This window comes from Bombina bombina, chromosome 6, assembly GCF_027579735.1.
Source record: "Bombina bombina isolate aBomBom1 chromosome 6, aBomBom1.pri, whole genome shotgun sequence".
In the NCBI taxonomy this organism is placed as follows: domain Eukaryota; kingdom Metazoa; phylum Chordata; class Amphibia; order Anura; family Bombinatoridae; genus Bombina; species Bombina bombina.
Genome location: NC_069504.1, coordinates 150,474,704 through 150,491,544, shown reverse-complemented (window position 1 = coordinate 150,491,544; position 16,841 = coordinate 150,474,704). Strand labels below are relative to the sequence as shown.

General features: G+C 41.4%; 1 protein-coding gene across 1 annotated transcript in view; it reads left to right on the top strand.

Annotated features, from left to right (window-relative positions):
• Positions 1-558: 558 nt before the first annotated feature.
• The window catches only part of LOC128664348 (transcriptional regulator QRICH1), a 314,109-nt gene continuing 297,826 nt past the window's right edge, over positions 559-16,841 (top strand). The window contains exon 1 of the mRNA XM_053719186.1: positions 559-696. The gene's annotated coding sequence lies outside the window, so the exon portion shown is untranslated. The remainder of the gene's footprint in view (positions 697-16,841) is intronic.

The following is a 16,841-nucleotide window of genomic DNA, read 5'->3' as shown; positions in this document are numbered from 1 at the left end:
CTTTCGTAAATCTACAGCTTATAAGAAATGGGCATTGCAATGCGCGCCACCGATGACCCCTTGCCGTAAGATAGAGCTAACTTACCTGCCCACCTTCAGAAAACATTTTCGTATTGTTTTAGTGACTCCTGAAATAACATAGCGGAGACTATATAAAGAAATAATATTTACGAATCTGGTCTAAAACGCTGCAATGGAACATTTTTAGAACTGTGTGGATTATTTTAATAGCTGTGCGATAGACAGCTGCTTCAATAGACCACATAAAACATACAGCTATCACATGCACAAATCTACAGTGTTTAAATCCGTCTACTTCTGTCACATCAGCGCTCTAAAACACCTGAAGTGAGCAAGGCTAGCTGCTCGGGAAGTATGAGTGCATGTTGTTACGCGCGCGCCCAGAGACAAGAGAGGGGCTCGAGCTGGTTGGCTGTTGCAGTAAAGCCGGGGTCGGAGTTCGCGTGCATAATAATCAAGATGGCGTTCGGCGCGCCCCGGACCCCCTGCGGATTTCTGTCAGAAGTGACTGTATGACAGCGCCGGCAGGAGGCGTGACTTCATCAGAAACAGAACGGGCTATCTACAGCCTCATCTTCATACTGTTTTTCCACCACTGCCCCGGCCTGCCAAGCGCCCCCTCCTTTCCTTGTCAGAGTCCTGGTAATCCACAGCCATCCCGGAAACTGCAGAAAGGTAACTACTTGACACAGTAGGGCAGTTTAACCCACCCGATCAAAGGAACCGAAGGCAGGACTCGCTGTGATTGCAACTCCCCATCCTAATTAGTCATAATTGTACGTCCTGGAGCCATTATCCTAGCACACAACGAACGCGGCTCACTGCTTTTACACATTTTTTTTATTATGTAAAAATGTAGAACCGCTGTGATTCAGCGGAATAAACGAGAGTATCTCTAGGTACCTAGCAGGGTTGCTGATTGCTAACTGCGTCATACAGAAGCATCCTGATCACCCGAGCGGGCTAGCGAAATGCATCCAGGTGACACCAACAGGTCTGCCAAGGAGCGCTGCTGCGGGACAGGGCAAATGACAGGGGTGCTGGTGCAGTGCTAAAAGAGGAAGGGGTGCAGGGGTGGGGTGTTAGTGGAGCCTACATAAATACAATTGTTTAAATATAAATACATAAGTAAATGAAACCTACAATTTCAGGGCCGTTTCAGATTTATCATAGTCCTTTTTTTAACTTTTCTATATGCAGTACATACATAATACATTCTATGTCTAAATTAAAAAAAAAATCACACACTAGGTGCTGCTTTACATTTAGATGTAGTATGAATCATAAATGCTCCAGGCCTACTTATTTTTTGTGGCATGTCATCTGAATAGGAGATTGGTTTCCCTTAAAAATGTGACTTTCCAAATAAAGAAGGTAGCTTGAATATATGTGTCCCCCCCCCCCCCTCCTCCATCAACAAACGTTTTCTTTAGCAGTGCAGACAAGGGATGTATCCTCCATTGGTTACTTGAAGGTATCATGTATCAAAGTTTTCCTTGTGGAATGCTGAAATGGAAAAACATAATTCTAAGAATTCATATACTGTTGTTGCAACTGGGAATCTATGTACAGAAACCTACTGTAGACCTGTTTTAAATCAACAAAGAATACATATATACACTGTATCATTCAGGAACATATGGTAGTGGAAATAATTAAGTATCATACAAGGTCTAAGTTGGTAATGAGGAAGTTGTGGATATATATATGTATATACATATATATATATATATATATATATATATATATATATATATATATATATATATATATATATATATACTGTAATGTTAGACTATTGTGCTGCATTTTATATTAACTTGTTTTAGACGCGTTGACTGTTTTTTGAGTTTCTCACACTGTTTTTCTTTAAATATCTGGCTTACTATCATCAGTGTCCATGGAGTGTCCCATTTTTAATTGTCTATGTTGAAATCCCTTTACAGAGCAGTTTTTTTTAGTTTTTCCAGTCACTGAATTTAAAATCCATTAGTGCTTTTTTTGTCTGCAAGGCACACACACATCTTTAGCTTATACCCAAAATTGAAAAAAGTCCACCACTCAGAATGCAAAACAGTGACTTTGTAATGCAATTTTCTGTAGATTATGTTGAAGATGTGAGTCATTAAGTGATTAATTTACAAATCAAAAATGTGTAATATAGACATGTCTGTTCTGATATAATTTAGTGATTGAAATGTAGAAGATACACTTGGTTTTTATTCTGCAGGAATACAATATTCAAGCATACATAACAAATCAATTTATTTTCAAAGGAGTTTTAAACTTTTTAACTGAAACACATTTGATGTCTTAAACTGATTTTGGCCTAAGTGTAATGGGATACATTGGTTGTTTGCACAACTATTTTTTTATTGTTTACATGTTATTAAATACAATCCTTTTTGTTAATTAAATGTTAAAGGGTCAGTCTAGTCAAAATTAAACATCAATGATTCAGATAGGGCATGCAATTTTTAAACACTTTCCATTTTACTTTTATCATCAAATTTGCTTTGTTCTTTTGGTATTCTTTGTTAAAAGCTAAACCTAGGTAGGCTCATATGCTAATTTTTAAGCCCTTGAAGGCTACCTCTTATCTCACTGCATTGTGACAGTTTTTCACAGCTAGACAGCGCTATTTCATGTGTGCCTTACCAATATCATTATGCTCACTCCCATGGAGTTATTTGAGTCAGCACTGATTGGCTAAAATGCTTTTTAAAAAGTTTCCAATTTACTTCTATTATCAAATTTATTTCATTCTCATGTTATTCTTTGTTGAAGAGATAGGTAGGTAGCGTGCACATGTTTGAAGCCCTACAGGACAGGAAATAGTGCTGACATCTGGTGCTCCTGCTAATGTATAACATTGTTGCAAAACTGCTGCTATATAGTGCTGCAGACACGTGCACACTCCCAAGCTTACATTTCTGCTTTTCAAATAAGTATAACAAGAAAAGGAAGAAAATTGATAATAGAAGTAAATTAGAAAGTTGTTTAAAATTTGATGTTCTATCTAAATCGTAAAAGGAAAAAAAATGGGTTTTATGTCCTTTTAAGGGACAGGATATCCAAATGTTGAAGCACATGAAAGTGATGGAGCATAGTTGTAAAAAGCTGGCTAGAAAATATCACCTGAACATCTGTGTAAAAGATGAGAATATTGTACTTCAAATTTCCCAAGTATTCACACTCCACTGTGAAGAGACTTTAAGTAGCCAGTCAGGATGCTTGTCCGAGGACATGCAAGGGAAGTGTGCATCTGACATGTGCAGGCACAGTCATGTTATTTCCTATTCAGTTTAAGTAAGTTCTATGAAATCTCATGAGATCACATCAAAGGCAAAGCATTATTTTTTTTCAAACAAGAACAATTTTGAGTGACGCTCACCAATACACATATAAGTTCGGCAACTAATAATATAATTTATAAGAATTGGGTGCACACACAAGCATAGATAAAATATTGCTAATAAATAATAGCAATCGAAAGTCTGGCAATAAGTGTTGCGCGCACAAACACACTTTTTTTTTTTTTTTAACCCACATACATTCAAGTCCAATGTTGTCAATGAAAGCCATTAGTAGCAAAAGCAAGTTAGTAATAGATTAAAGTAGTTTTCCACAATGTTGCTGTATTTCATTACATTAACTGAAATACGGCAATATTGTGTAAAACTTTTTTTTTTTTTTATTAAATAATTTTTATTGAGGTTTAAAGGGACATTATACACACATTTTTTCTTTGCATAAATGTTTTGTAGATGATCTATTTATATAGCCCATAAAGTTTTTTTTTTTAGATAAATGTATAGTTTTGTTTATTTTTAAATAACATTGCTCTGATTTTCAGACTCCTAACCAAGCCCCAAAGTTTTATGTGAATACTGTCAGCTACCTTCTCCAGCTTGCTCCTGTTTGTGTAAAGGGTATTTTCATATGCAAAAGAAGGGGGAGGGGGGGAGTGTCTTATTTCCCACTTGCAGTGGGCTTTCCAGCTTCCTTTTCAACAGAGCTAAAATGACAGCTTCTAAGTAAGTTTTTAAACACTTTTTTACTGGATTTTGATATCAGTATCTGTGCATATTATTCTTTATAGTAGTGTCTATTACATGCAGTTATATGAAAATGAGTGTATACTGTCCCTTTAATATGCAATATAACAGGTAAATATACAGAGAAAAGAACGTATCAGACACTTTGTCCAAAATATGCATTCATATCTGTTCCATCATAGATAGGCTTAAATATGCAAAAGATAAACCTCACATTTTCTATTTTATTTTTGGTGATGAAAGTGTCCTCCACAATCTTTGGAGGCCACTTATGGACCTCAACAAACTAGTACATCATTGTATCAGTAGGACAAGACTATTTAATTACATTAAAACAGTTTTAACTAACCTTTTATGAGACACATTATGAGATTGTTATCCTGTAATTATAAATTAACCCAACTATGAGCAAATTCTAGGATCAATATAGCATATTGAACAATATTTGACGTGGTTCACATTGCTCAATATATTGATGTAATCAATTTAAAGATACAAATGTATTGGAGTATATAAAGATTGTATGCAGTCTTTTGTGTGAGAAACCACTCATTTATTCTCTGGATGTACTGTGCAGATACCAGAGTACTTTAAAGATGATGAGGAGGGAGATGGTAAAAGGGCCAGCAGCTATAATAGGGGAGAGTTACCCAAATGGTATTGGATATGCATTTCCCCCCCCCCCCCCCTGAATTGATCACATATATTTTGTATACGTATAATCTTCTTCCAGTAAAATGTGAGGCATTCCTGGGAGGGGCATACACTTAAAAAACAAAATCAAATCTTCACTATGCTCCTACTATATTATGTATTAAAAGACACAGAAATTATGCAGTTCTCTAGGTAGCACATGAATAGTTAATACAAAAAAAGGAGTGATGGTGTAGGAGTTACCTAGAGCGGTCTTGACTATAATAGTTAATGGGGATTGAGAGAGTAATTTATAACTGATTACTTATGAAGACGGCACTGCATAATGCTCCGTGACCTCTCCTCACAGAAGTGTTAAAGCAGCATGGGGCAGCTTTTGGGCCTGAGTTGAAGGAAATTATTTTTGACATTACTGGAGGTAAAGGTCATGCCTTGCCTCAGGATAAGTCTGCAAAGATGAGAGGTAGACAAAATAATTTTCGTTCCTTTCGAAATTTTAAAGGAGTACCCTCTGTTTCCTCTTCCTCCACAAAGCAGGAAGGGAATTTTGCTCAATCCAAATCCGTCTGGAGACCCAACCAGGCTTGGAATAAAGGTAAACAACCCAAGAAGCCTGCTGCTGCTACAAAGACCGCATGAAGGGGCGGCCCCCGATCCGGGACCGGATCTAGTAGGGGGCAGACTTTCTTTGCCCAGGCTTGGGCAAGAGATGTTCAGGACCCCTGGGCATTGGAAATCGTGACCCACGGGTATCAACTGGAATTCAAGGATTTTCTCCCAAGAGGGAGATTTCATCTTTCACGATTGTCTGTAGACCAGATAAAAAGAGAGGCGTCCTTACGCTGTGTAAAAGACCTCTCTACCATGGGAGTAATTCGTCCCGTTCCAAAACTGGAACAGGGACAAGGGTTTTACTCAAATCTTTTAGTGGTTCCTAAAAAAGAGGGAACTTTCAGACCCATTTTAGATCTCAAGTATCTAAACAAGTTTCTCAGCGTTCCATCATTCAAGATGGAGACTATACGAACAATCTTACCAATGATCCAGGAGGGTCAATATATGACTACCGTGGATTTGAAGGATGCATACCTTCATATCCCTATTCACAAGGATCATCCTCAGTTCCTAAGGTTTGCCTTCCTGGACAAACATTTTCAGTTCGTGGCTCTTCCCTTCGGGTTGGCCACAGCACCAAGGATCTTCACAAAGGTTCTAGGGTCCCTTCTGGCGGTTCTCAGACCGCGGGGCATAGCAGTGGCGCCTTATCTGGACAATATTTTGATTCAAGCGTCGACTTATCATCTGACGAAATATCATACAGACACAGTGTTGTCCTTTCTGAGAACTCACGGTTGGAAGGTGAACTTAGAAAAGAGTTCACTAGTTCCACGGACAAGGGTTCCCTTCTTGGGAACTCTGATAGACTCTGTAGACATGAAGATATTTCTGACGGAGATCAGAAAATCAAAGTTTCTAAATACTTGCCGAGCCCTTCAGTCCATTCCTCGGCCATCAGTGGCTCAGTGTATGGAAGTAATTGGGTTAATGGTAGCGGCAATGGACATCATTCCGTTTGCTCGTTTTTCATCTCAGGCCACTGCAACTGTGCATGCTCAAACAGTGGAATGGGGACTATGCGAATTTATCTCCTCAGATAAATCTGGATCAAGAGACCAGAGACTCTCTTCTTTGGTGGTTGTCACCGGATCATCTGTCCCAGGGGACGTGTTTCCGCAGACCCTTGTGGGTGATAGTGACAACGGATGCCAGCCTTCTGGGGTGCAGTCTGGAATTCCCTGAAGGCTCAGGGTGTATGGACTCAGGTGGAGTCTCTACTTCCAATCAATATTCTGGAATTGAGAGCGATATTCATTGCGCTTCAGGCGTGGCCTCAGTTGGCTTCGGCCAAATTCATCAGAATCCAGTCGGACAATATCACGACTGTAGCTTATATCAATCATCAAGGGGGGGGGAAACAAGGAGTTCCTTAGCGATGATAGAAGTATCCAAGATAATTTGATGGGAGGAGGCCCACTCTTGTTATCTGTTGGCAATCTACATTCCAGGAGTAGAGAACTGGGAGGCAGATTTTTTAAGTCGACAGACTTTTCATCCGGGGGAGTGGGAACTCCACCTGGAGGTGTTTGCCTCTCTGATTCTACGATGGGGCAGACCGGAATTGGATCTGATGGCATCTCGACAGAATGCCAAGCTTCCAAGATACGGATCCAGGTCGAGGGATCCCCAGGCCGAACTGATAGATGCCTTGGCAGTGCCTTGGTCGTTCAGCCTAGCTTATGTGTTTCCATCGTTTCCTCTCCTTCCATGCGTGATTGCTCGGATCAAACGGGAGAGAGCTTCGATAATCCTGATCTCGCCTGTGTGGCCACGCAGGACTTGGTATGTGGATCTAGTGGATATGTCCTCTCTGCCACCATGGAAACTTCCTCTGAGACAGGACCTTTCCAACATCCAAATCTAAATTCTCTGCAGCTGACTGCTTGGAGATTGAACGCTTGATCTTATCTACGCGGGGATTCTCAGATTCGGTCATTGATACTTTAATACAGGTACGTAAGCCTGTCACTAGAAAGATCTATCATAAGATATGGCGTAAATCTCTTTTGGTGCGAATCCAAGGGTTACTCATGGAGTAAAGTTAGGATTCCCAGGATTCTGTCTTTTCATCAAGAAGGATTGGAGAAAGGGCTATCAGCAAGTTCCTTAAAGGGACAGATTTCTGCCCTGTCAATTTTGCTTCACAAACGTTTGGCAGATGTTCCAGATGTTCAGTCTTTTTGTCAGGCTCTAACCAGAATCAAGCCTGTATTTAGACCAATTACTCCTCCCTGGAGTTTGAATTTAGTTCTTCGAGTTCTTCAAGGGGTTCCGTTTGAACCTATGCATTCCATAGATATTAAGTTATTATCTTGGAAAGTTTTTATTTTTGGTTGCTATTTCTTCTGCTCGTAGAGTTTCTGAGCTTTTAGCGTTACAGTGTGATTCGCCTTATCTTATCTTTCATTCTGATAAGGTGGTTTTGCGTACCAAACCTGGATTCCTTCCTAAGGTTGTTTCAAATAAGAATATTAATCAGGAAATTGTGTTCCTAATCCTTCTAAGAAGGAGCGTCTGTTACATAACTTGGACGTGGTCCATGCCTTGAAGTTTTACTTGCAGGCGACTAAGGACTTCCGTCAATCTTCTTCATTATTCATTGTTTATTCTGGAAAACGTAGGGGTCAGAAAGCTACGGCTACCTCTCTTTCTTTTGGCTGAGGAGTATCATCCGTCTGGCATATGAGACTGCTGGACAGCAGCCTCCTGAAAGAATTACGGCTCATTCTACTAGGGCTGTGGTTTCCACATGGGCCTTTAAAAACGATGCTTCTGTTGAACAGATTTGCAAGGCTGCGACTTGGTCGTCTCTTCATACTTTTTCCAAATTTGATACTTTTGCTTCTTCTGAGGCTGTTTTTGGGAGAAAGGTTCTTCAAGCAGTGGTGCCTTCCGTTTAGGTTCCTGTCTTGTCCCTCCCGATTCGGTCTCTGTCTTCTCCCTCCCGTTTCATCCGTGTCCTGTAGCTTTGATATTGTATCCCACAAGTAAGGATGAAATCCGTGGACTCGTCGTATCTTGTAGAAGAAAAGTAAATTAATGCTTACCTGATAAATTAATTTCTTCTACGATACGACGAGTCCACGGCCCTCCCTGTCATTTTTCAGACAGATTATATTTTATTTTTTATAACTTCAGTCACCTCTGCACTTTTTGCTTTTCCTTTCTCTTCCTAAACCTTTGGTCGAATGACTGGGGGTGGAGGGAAGGGAGGAGCTATATATACAGCTCTGCTGTGGTGCTCTTTGCCACTTCCTGTTAGCAGGAGGTTAATATCCCACAAGTAAGGATGAAATCTGTGGACTCGTCGTATCGTTGAAGAAATTAATTTATCAGGTAAGCATAAATTTACTTTTTGGAACTCTGTGCGATTCTCAGAGCTCTTCAGTTTTGGCTTCTATTGAAGAGAGAGACGTTTATTGGTTTTCAGACCGACAATGTCACAACTGTGTAGTATGTCAATCATCAGGGTGGGACTCATAGTCCTCAGGCTATGAAAGAAGTATCTCGGATACTTGCTTAAGCAAAATCCAGCTCCTGTCTAATTTCTGCGGTCCATATCCCAGGTATAGACAATTGGGAAGCGGATTATCTCAGTCGTCAAGCTTTACATCTGGAAGAGTGGTCTCTTCACCCAGATGTTTTTTTTCAAATTGCTCAGATGTGGGGGCTTCCAGAAATAAATCTGATGGCATTTCATCTAAACAAGAAACTTCCCACGTACCTTTCCAGGGATCCTCAGGCAGAGGCAGTGGATACATTGACACTTCTTTGGAGTTATCAACTTGCCTATATTTTTCCACCTCTAGTTATTTTTCCAAGAGTGATTTTCAAAATCATCATGGAGCAATCGTTTGTGCTGCTGGTGGCTCCAGCATGGCCGCTCAGGTTTTGGTATGTGGATCTTGTTCGGATGTCCAGTTGCCAACCTTGGCCACTTCCATTAAGTTCAGACCTTATATCTCAAGGTTTGTTTTTCCATCAGAATCTCAAATCATTTAATTTGATGGTATGGAAATTGAACGCTTAGTTCTTAGTCATAGAGGTTTCTCTGACTCAGTGATTAATACTATGTTGCAGGCTCGTAAATCTCTGCTCTTACTGTTCTGTTCCACAGAAAAATTGCTAAACTTCCTGATATTTGTTTTGTACAGGCTTTGGTTTGTATCAAGCCTGTCATTAAATCAATGTCTCCTCCTTGGAGTCTTAATTTGGTTTTGAATGCTTTACAGGCTGCTCCGTTTGAGTCTATGCATTCTCTGGACATTAAATTACTTTCTTGGAAAGTGTTGTTCCTTTTGGCCATCTCTTCTGCTAGAAGAGTTTCTGATCTTTCTGCTCTTTCTTGTGAGTCTCCTTTTCTGATTTTTTTTTTTTCATCCGGATAAGGTGGTTTTGCGGACTTCGTTTAAATTTTTACCTAAAGTGGTGAACTCCAACTATATTGGTAGAGACATTGTTGTCCCTTCTTTGTGTCCTAATCCTAAGAATTCTCTGGAGAGATCCTTACATTCTTTGGATGTGGTAAGAGCTTCGAAATATTGTGTTGAAGCTACTAAAGATTTCAGGAATACTTCTAGTCTATTTGTTATCTTTTCTGGTTCTAGGAAAGGTCAGAAGGCTTCTGCCATTTGTTTGGCATCTTGGTTAATCATGCTTATTTGGAGTCGGGTAAATCCCCGCCTCAGAGGATTACGGCTCATTCTACTAGGTCAGGTTCTACTTCCTGGGCTTTTAAGAATGAAGCTTGGTCTTCTTTGCATACTTTTACTAAATTCTATCATTTTGATGTTTTCTCTTCTTCAGAAGCAGTTTTTGGTAGAAAAGTTCTTCAGGCAGCTGTTTCAGTTTGATTCTTCTGCTTATAATTTCAGTTTTTTTTTTTTTTTTTTTCATTTTAAGATTAAAAATTTTGATTTGGGTTGTGGATTAATTTTTCAGCGGAATTGGCTGTCTTTATTTTTATCCGTCCCTCTGTAGTGACTCTTGCGTGGAGTTCCACATCTTGGGTATTTGCTATCCCATACGTCACTAGCTCATGAACTCTTGCCAATTACATGAAAGAAAACATAATTTATGTAAGAATTTACCTGATAAATTCATTTCTTTCATATTGGCAAGAGTCCATGAGACCCACCCTTTTTATGGTGGTTATGATTTTTTTGTATAAAGCACAATTATTCCAATTCCTTGTTGATGCTTTTTGCTCCTTTCTTATCACCCCACTTCTTGGCTATTCGTTAAACTGAATTGTGGGTGTGGTGGGGGTGTATTTATAGGCATTTTGAGGTTTGGGAAACTTTGGCCCTCCTGGTAGGATTGTATATCCCATATGTCACTAGCTCATGGACTCTTGCCAATATGAAAGAAATTAATTTATCAGGCAAATTCTTACATAAATTATGTTTCTTCTATAAAGGTAAGACGAGTCCATGGATTCATCCATTACTTGTGGGATATTATCCTCCTGCTAACAGGAAGTGGCAAAGAGCACCACAGCAGAGCTGTCTATATAGCTCCTCCCTTAGCTTCACCCCCCAGTCATTCTCTTTGCCTACTCTAAGTACTAGGAAGGGTAAAGTGAAAGTGGTGATAAAATACAAGATTTTGAAAAATTTGGTGCATGTTTAGGCTGTTTTGCAGAACATGTATGCTTTTTTCTCTTAAAGGCACAGTACCGTTTTTTAAGATTAATTTTTTCACTAGGTGGAAGGTGAAACTACTGCAGCGTCCTTTTGGTTTGAGGCTCTGGAAGAGGCTCTTCAGGTTGAGATCCCATTAGATGATATTCTGGATAGAATTGGGGCTCTCAAGCTAGCTAATTCTTTCATTACAGATGCCGCTTTTCCATTGGCTAAATTAGCGACGAAGAATTCAGGTTTTGCCATTTTAGCGCATAAAGCGTTATGGCTTAAGTCCTGGTCTGCTGATGTGTCATCAAAAGCTAAGCTTTTTTTTTTTTTTTTTTTTTTTTTTTTGAGTTTCAAAAGAGCTTTATTTAACTTTTCATTCTTACAAATAATAATATGCATACAATGAGAGAAGGGAACAGAACATAAACAAGATTAGCAATTCGAGGACTCATAACATCCTCTAAATGGTCTGTAAACACACTTTTTGAGATGTATAATGAGTAATACACAAGAATACCGCATGTACAGTGGTTAATTTAAAACATATAATGAGGTTTTGTAGTACAGATGGGGGAGAACTAAGTAGTTCCCGCCCGGGCGGGAAAGAAGGGGGGGATAAAAGGATAGAAATAAGAAGGGTGTAGGAGAAGCAGAGGGTTTAGGGAGTATATCATTAATCTAGAGTGGTCACGTCGAGAGGGAGGTGATTAATTCTGGGCAGGTCTATCTCTAGCTCAGGCTCCCTAATCCGTCCAGAAGGGCTAAGAGGGAGAGAGAACATTGGGTCTCCAAGTTGTGTCGTAAGTAACTTGCCAGTCGGCCCATATAAGCTCAAATAGGTCAGAGTTGCCTAGATTGTAAAATATGCTTTTTTCCATGGTGTATAAGTAGGCCATATAGGAGCAGACTCTCGCCCAGCTGGGGGGGGATTCTGACTTCCAGTCAGAGGCTATCAGGTGTTTGATGGACATGAATAGGTAGATACTTATGCAAGCATGATGTTTGGGAATGGAATGAGTGCCTATGTGTAGGAGGGCTACTGCTGGAGAATTATGTAGGGAAATTCCTAATTTGGGAAGGACTCTGAAACATTTAAGCCACAGGGGGCGTATTTTGGGACATTCCCACCAAATGTGTAGGGAGTCCCCTCTCTGGCCACAACCTCTCCAACAGTACGGGGATGTGCCAGAATATATTTTAGCTAACCTGGTGGGCACATAGTACCAGTGGGCCACCAACTTATAAAAAGTTTCAAAAAGGGTGATGCAATGTATAGTTTTTTTGGTTCGTTCAAGCGCCTGTTCCCAATCGGTTGCTGTAAAAGTTCTGTTCAGCAAGGATCCCCACTTTACTAGATGCGGAGCCAGGTCTGAGCATGGTTCAGAGTTCAACAGAGTGTAATGCCTGGAGAGGGGTCTGTGGAGCCTCTCACCCTGTTTCCAGGTGGATTCCCACAAGGTTAAGGGCCGATTTGACTGAGGCTTAAAGCCCCAGGAGATCAAGAAGTTTTTAACTCTAAGATATTCAAATTTCAGAATGTGGGGCAATGCTCCGTCTGCTCCGAGCTGTGAATCAGACTTGAATCCACATTCCGGTGTCGGAAGCCAGAGATCCGAAACCGTCAGTATTCCTAATTGGGACCATTTGGATGGATGGGCATCCTGTAGTCCCACTAATAGGCCGGGCAAGGAGGCTATGGGAGAGGGGTGGGGAGCAACCTGTATGGAGTGGCGGATTTTATCCCAGAATTGCAGGCATTCCCGAACGATAGGATTTATTAGGAACAGGTCCCTGCGACAGTGTGCAGGCGTCCAAATCAGGTCACGTAGGGTTAGGTTTAAGGGCAAGGAGGCCTGCTCAATAGACTTCCATTTAGAAGAAGACTGTGAAGCTCCCCATTGAGAGACATGGGTGAGCATGGCTCCCTCATAGTATTTTACTATCGAGGGAGAGCCCAGACCTCCCTGTGACCGAGGCAACTGTAAGACTCTCTGCGCCACCCTTGGGGGTTTACCCTGCCAGATGTGCTTAGTAACCTCACTCTGAAACTGCAGTAGGATATGCCTGGGAACTTTGATTGGCAGACAACGGAATAAATATGTGAGTCGAGGAAGGAAGGACATTTTTAGGGCAGCGATTCGTCCAAGCCAAGAGACTTGGGAGAGGTTCCACTTCTCATTGAGGGAACGAAGGTCTGACAGTAGGGGGAGGTAGTTGTCCCTGATAACCCGGGGGAAGTCGTTGGACAGTCTAACTCCCAAATGGGTCACTGAAGATTCCGACCATTTATACGGGTATTCAATCTTTAAAGGGGCAATATACGAGTTCTGAAAGCCTTGGGTGTAAATCTCAGTTTTAGAGATATTTAGTTTATAATGAGAGTGAGCACCGAATTCCCTGACTAATAGTAGGAGTCTCAAAAGCTAAGCTTTTAGCCATCCCTTTCAACGGTAAGACCCTATTCGGGCCTGAACTGAAAAAGATAATTTCAGACATCACTGGAGGGAAAGGCCATGCCCTTCCTCAGGATAAGATGAGGACCAAACAAAATAATTTTCGTTCCTTTCGGAACTTCAAAGGTCGTCCCTCTAGCTTTTCCCCTGTCGCAAAGCAAGAGGGGAATTTTGCTCAGTCCAAGTCTGTATGGAGACCGAACCAGACTTGGAACAAGGGTAAACAGACCAAGAAGCCCGCTGCTGCCACCAAGACAGCATGAAGGGGTAGCCCCCGATCCGGGACTGGATCTAGTAGGGGGCAGACTTTCTCTCTTCACTCAGGCTTGGGCAAGAGACGTTCAGGACTCCTGGGCTTTAGAAATAGTAACCCAGGGGTATCTTCTGGATTTCAAAGATTCTCCCCCCAAGGGGGGGATTCCATCTGTCTCAATTGTCTGTAAACCAGACAAGAAGAGAGACGTTCTTACGCTGTGTAGGAGACCTATATACCATGGGAGTGAACTGCCCAGTTCCAAAAAAAGAACAGGGGCAGGGGTTCTAGTCCAATCTGTTTGTGGTTCCCAAAAAAGAGGGAACCTTCAGACCAATTTTGGATCTCAAGATCCTAAACAAATTTCTCGGGGTCCCATCCTTCAAGATGGAGACCATTCGGACTATTTTGCCAATGATCCAGGAGGGTCAATATATGACCACCGTGGACTTAAAGGATGCGTATCTACACATTCCTATCCACAAAGATCATCACCAGTTCCTCAGGTTTGCCTTTCTGGACAAGCATTATCAGTTTGTGTATATGAAAATTTTTCTGACGGAGGTCAGGAAATCAAAAATGTTATCCATCTGCCGAGCTCTTCATTCCATTAATGGTAGCGGCAATGGACATAGTTCCGTTTGCTCGCTTGCATCTCAGACTACTGCAACTATGCATGCTCAAACAGTGGAATGGGGATTATGCAGATTTATCTCCTCAGATAAATCTGGACCAAGAGACCAGAGACTCTCTTCTTTGGTGTTTTGTAACAGGATCATCTGTCCAAGGGAATGTGTTTCCGCAGGCCAGCGTGGGTCATAGTGACGAAGGACGCCAGCCTATTGGGCTGGGGTGCAGTCTGGAATTCCCTGAAAACACAGGGTTTGTGGACTCAGGAGGAGGCTCTCCTCCCGATAAATATTCTAGAACTGAGAGCGATATTCAACGCGCTTCAGGTGTGGCCTCAGCTGGTGTCGGCCAGATTCATAAGATTCCAGTCGGACAATATCACGACTGTAGCATATATCAATCATCAGGGGGCAACAAAGAGTTCTCTAGCGATGATAGAGGTTACCAAGATAATTCAATGGGCAGAGACTCACTCTTGCCATCTATCAGCAATCTATATCCCAGGAGTGGAGAACTGGGAAGCGGATTTTCTAAGTCTTCAGACTTTTCATCTGGGGGAGTGGGGACTCCATCCGGAGGTGTTTGCTCAATTGATTCAGCAATGGGGCACACCAGAATTGGATCTGATGGCGTCTCGTCAGAATGCCAAACTTCCTCGTTACGGGTCCAGGTCAAGGGATCCTCAGGCAGTACTGATAGATGCTCTAGCAGTACCCTGGTCGTTCAACCTGGCTTATGTGTTTCCACCATTTCATCTCCTTCCTCGTTTGATTGCCAGAATCAAACGGGAGAGAGCTTCAGTGATTTTGATAGCACCTGCGTGGCCACGCCACTGAGACAGGACCTTCTGATTCAAGGTCCTATCCAGCGTCCAAATCTAGCTTCTCTGCGACTGACCGCTTGGAGATTGAACGATTGATCTTATCCAAGCGGGGGTTCTCTGAGTCGGTCATAGATACCTTGATTCAGGCTCGAAAGCCTGTCGCCAGGAAAATTTATCATAAGATATTGCGTAAATATCTTTATTGGTGCTAATCCAAAGGCTACTCATGGAGTAAGATCAGGGATCATCAGCTAGTTCCTTAAAGGGACATATATCCGCTTTATCAATTCTACTGCACAAACGTCTGGCAGATGTTCCAGACGTTCAGTCTTTCTGTCAGACTTTAGTCAGAATCAAGCCTGTGTTTAAACCTGTTGCTCCTCCATGGAGTTTGAATTTAGTTCTTAAGGTTCTTCAAGGGGTTCCGTTTGAACCTATGCATTCCATAGATATTAAACTTCTATCTTGGAAAGTTCTGTTTTTAGTTGCTATCTCTTCGGCTTAAAGAGTTTCTTAACTATCTGCATTGCAATGCGACCTGCCTTATCTTGTTTTCCATGCTGATAAGGTGGTTTTGCGTACCAAACCTGGATTCCTTCCTAAGGTTGTTTCTAATAAGAATATTAATCAGGAAATTGTTGTTCCTTCTCTGTGTCCTAATCCTTCCTCTAAGAAGGAGCGTCTATTGCACAACTTGGACGTGGTTCGTGCTTTAAAGTTTTACTTGCAAGCGACCGTCAAACATCTTCTTTGTTTGTTGTCTATTCTGGAAAACGTAGAGGTCAAAAAGCTATGGCTACCTCTCTTGCCTTTTGGCTGAAAAGCATCTTCCGTTTGGCATACGAGACTGCTGGACAGCAGCCTCCTGAAAGAATTACAGCTCACTCTACTAGAGCAGTGGCTTCCACATGGGCTTTTAAAAATGATGCTGCTGTTGAACAGATTTGTAAGACTGCGACTTGGTCTTCGCTTCATACCTTTTCCAAATTTGATACCTTTTGCGTCTTCGGAGGCTATTTTTGGGAGAAAAGTTCTTCAAGCAGTGGTGCCTTCTGTTTAACCATCTGTCTTGTCCCTCCCGTTCATCCGTGTCCTGTAGCTTTGGTATTGTATCCCACAAGTAAAGAATGAATCCATGGACTCGTCTTACCTTTTATAGAAGAAAACTAAATTTATGCTTACCTGATAAATTGATTTCTTCTATGGTAAGACGAGTCCACAGCCCGTCCTGTCATTTTAAGACAGATTATATTTTTTTGATTTACACTTCAGTCACCTCTGCAACTTGTAGTTTCTCCTTTTTCCTTCCTGTACCTTTGGTCGAATGACTGTGGGGTGGAGCTAAGGGAGGAGCTATATAGACAGCTCTGCTGTGGTGCTCTTTGCCACTTCCTGTTAGCAGGAGGATAATATCCCACAAGTAATGGATGAATCCGTGGACTCGTCTTACCATAGAAGAAATCAATTTATGAGGTAAGCATAAATTTAGTTTTTTTTCTGTGGGCATCTTTGTTTAATAGGTTGTTCATCTCTTGCCTGGCTACTCTAAGACGCTCGAAGTTTGGCTTTTACGAAATTCCATGTGCTTACATGAAACGGAGTTGCTTTGGATTCTTTTGCAGTGATCTGGCATGGACTGAAATTGCTTACAGCGTGGACATTCCTATATGGAAAGAAATACACTGAGGAGAGGTATCA